The sequence below is a fragment of the Acomys russatus genome, chromosome 29, assembly GCF_903995435.1.
Source record: "Acomys russatus chromosome 29, mAcoRus1.1, whole genome shotgun sequence".
In the NCBI taxonomy this organism is placed as follows: domain Eukaryota; kingdom Metazoa; phylum Chordata; class Mammalia; order Rodentia; family Muridae; genus Acomys; species Acomys russatus.
In genome coordinates, this window is record NC_067165.1 from 25971183 (window position 1) to 25974919 (window position 3737).

Here is a 3737-nt window from a genome sequence, read left to right on the forward strand (position 1 = left end):
GCGCGGAGCGGGACTGGCGCGGAGTCCAGAGCGGGAGCCCGAGCGAGCCGGGAGCTGACGTCAGGCCCCCGGGCACGAGTTCCGCGGTCTCGAGGCGTCCTCTGCTGGCGGTGGCGCGCGCTGCGCCCAGGGTCCCTGGGATAGCGGGCCCCTGTGAGCCCTTCCCCCACTCTGGCACCCCGTCGAGAAGACCCATGCGCCAGTGCCGGTATTCACGTCGATATTTGTTGGGTATTCGTTGCCCAAGACTGAGACTGTGTGACCCAGGTACACTTGGCTCCTCTGTCCCCTTGGTTGCTTAAGTTCTTTCTGCCTTAACAGTTCCGAATAACATACATTCCCGCCTCCCTCCAATGACAGAGCACTCATCATCCACCAAAAACAAAAAAACCCATAAAACAAAAACAACAAAAAGAATAACAATGTTGGTCCTTTGGAATGTTGGCTTTCACTTTCAGTGACACGAAATTCACCTCTCTCACTAACTCTCTTGCCTTCTACAGTAGCCTCCGGCTACTCAGTGTAAGTAAATTTGGAACTCTGGCCAGTCCAAGTTCTAGCACAACCACCAGCAAATTAGTGTCAGTGACTACTTAAGACCAGGCACCACGTATGTGCCTTGCCCACCGGGCTCCGTTAATCTTCACCATCGTCCTAGGAGGCACAGACCACTCTAATCCCATTACACAGTTGAGAGAAATTGAGGTCATAGATCGTGACTTTCCCAAGATCTGAATCAAGGTCATCTGGCTTGAACTTCGCAAAAAACAGAGTCACATGGAAATGCCTTCGTTTTTCAAATAGTGATCAGATACAGGCTCATTGGCTCAATTATTACTGTAGGCCAAGGAGGAGATTTAAAGTCTTCATTGCCGCCGTCGTCATCATCATCATCATCATCTCTGGGAGCTGGAGAGATGGCTCAGCAGTTAGGACCACTTACAGCTCTTGTAGAGGACCCAGGATAGATTTCCCAGCATCCTTGTCCAGTGGCTTGACCGCTTGTAACTGCAGCTCCAGGGCATCTGCCCAGCCTTATATGCCACCGCACTCCCATGCACAAAGACACATATAACTTAAAACTAAAACATAAACTTGTGGGCTGGAGAGATGGCCCAGAGATTAAGAGTATCCTCTGCCCTTCCAAAGGTCTTGAGTTCAATTCCCAGCAACCAGACGGTGGTTGACAGCCATCTATAATGAGATCTGCTGCTCTCTTCTGGCATGCAGGTATACATGCCAGGCAGAATACTGTAACCATAATAAATAAATAAATCGTAATAAAAAAATAAAGCATACGTTTATTTAATAATTTATTTATGTTTATGTTATATACATTGATGTTTTTGACTGTATGTATGTCCATGTAAGGGTGTCAGATCCACTGGAACAGGAGTTATAGACAGTTGTGGGTGCTGGGAATTGAATCCCTGTCCTCTGGAAGAGCAGTCAGTGCTGTTAACCACTGAGCCATCTTTCCAGCTCCCTAAAAGATAAATTTTTTTTTCAAATCTTCACCCTCACAAAGCTTATTTTGGGGGCATGGGTGGGGTGAGGAAGAGACGTGAAGGGAATCAACAGTAGGGAAAGTGGATTTGGTACTTATCCCCATTTTTAGAGTGTGGGCTCCTCTAGGGAAGCTTTGCTCCCCAGGGCCTGGAATCCCGCCTCCCCAATAAGGAGCAAATGAGAGAGTAACTGATAACGAGTAGTCATAGACATGGTCCTTGCTTGCGCGATGAGTTCACGCGGCAATTAGAAATCGATGGATATGTTAACTGCAACCTGAGACATGCATCCTCATGGCAATGAACTCTGCAACAAGGAACACAAACGGAGCACGGCGGGGGGGGGGGGGGGGGGACAGGAAGGAGGAGCAGTGACCTGCTTTAGAGAAGATGGCCCAAGGGGCCTTTGCTGTGGAAGTGGCATGATGCCACATGATCTGAAACCTGCAGGATGACGAGCTAGCCTCAAGCCGACCAACTGGAAGGAACACCGCAGGCAGAAGAGCTAGCCTGGGCAAAGAGAGACTGGATCTAAGAAGGAAGCCTAGGGAGGCTGGAATGAAATGGTGAAAAGGAAAGGCAGGTGCAGCTGGAGAAGTCGCCAGGGCCTGCAGACCACACAGAGAGCTGATTAAGGAAAGCCATTGGGGATTGACCCCTAAGAGAAGGATAAGCCACTGATGTGATAAGTGGGGGAGTCTTGAGTTCTGATTTGTTCTTATGTTCACTCTCCCAGAACTAACGACAGAGACATCGAATGAACGTATTTAAGTACACGTCCAGGCATATGTAAGCCCTTCCTGTTTCCAGCCCCTTCCCTCAGCCGGCTCACAGGCAGGAGGCTGACGTACTGAGAAGTGTGGCCCTGAGGCTAGAAAGGGAAGAATGGAATGTGCCTGGCCTCCTTGGCTCCTCCCTTGTAACCATAAGTCCAAGCTGAAACAAGACAGGGGGCAAAGGCAGAGCTGGCGAGGACCAGAGCGTTAAATTGAGAGTCACAGGAGACAGAGATAGAGGGAGGGAAGGTGGTAGATAGGCAAGATAGAAATACATGCTGAAAAAAGAAAGAAAGAAAGAAAGAAAGAAAGAAAGAAAGAAATACATGCTGAAACAGAAAAGAGATCAGGCAGCCAGGGGGTGGGCGGGATTGGGGGGGGCACTGAAATATCTTTTTTAGGAAATCTCTAGTTTTGAGGTGCGGAAACTGAGAATCTTGGAGCACAAGGTGTTTGCCTAAGGTCACCCACTTCCATGAAAGTGTTGGGATTTGAACTTCAATCTTATTGATTACACATTCCCTTGATCCTTGGGCAGGGGGCAACCTCAGAAACTATGCTGACCGGAGAGGGCCAATGTTAGCAACAGGTGGACAGGTGAAGTAAACGTTATTCCCTTTTACTTTAAACAGGACCAACCACAAACTTCAACACTCTTTGAAAAGTGAGGAAAAGTCCTGGCTTGGAGTGACTGGCCCAAATCTAAGACGAATAGGATACCACAGTCAATGCCAGGTCAGGAAGAAATTCAATTACTTGCAACTCATGGAATATTTACGACGCCTATCCTGTGCTAGGCCCCGTATTGAGTGCTGGCATCCTGGAGATGAACTAAAGGCGCCCCCCACTCTTGCCTGGAGGGGGAAGTGGGCATACGAGGTAGTATCCTAAAGGCCATAACATTAGCGCAGAGAAAATGCAGAGGCATCAGGGTTGACTCAATAAAACAGTGTCTGGACCCGGAATTCCCGGAAAATTCTTTCAGGCAGTATCAACCTGAATAAAAGCTAAGACAAGAAAGAGGTGGCATAGGTGGAGTCAGGTGTAGTTGGGTCACTGGCTATGTCCAGTGTAAGAGTGTAAGATAGCTTCCTGTCGCGGCCGCCATCGGAGAGCAACAGTCATGACCCTGCGCTACCTCATGGCCGTGGGCCTCAACAAGGGCCACAAAGTGACAAAGAACATCAGCAAGCCGAGGCACAGCCAGCGCACCAAGTTCGTGCGGGACATGATCAGGGAGGTGTGCGGCTTCGCACCCTACTAGCGGCGCGCCATGGAGCTGCTCAAGGTGTCCAAGGACAAGCGCGTGCTCAAGTTCATCAAGAAGCAGGTGGGCACGCACATCTGGGCCAAGAGGAAGCGAGAGGAGCTTAGCAAGGTGCTGGCAGCCATGAGGAAGGCCGCGGCCAAGAAGGACTGACGCCCCCTCCCTCAATAAACGTTTGTGCACAGT

At 49.7% G+C, this 3737-nt stretch overlaps 1 pseudogene; it reads left to right on the forward strand.

Moving 5' to 3' along the window:
- Window positions 1-3407: 3407 nt before the first annotated feature.
- LOC127211161 (60S ribosomal protein L36-like) lies at window positions 3408-3730 on the forward strand (annotated as a pseudogene).
- The last annotated feature ends 7 nt before the right edge of the window (window positions 3731-3737 follow it).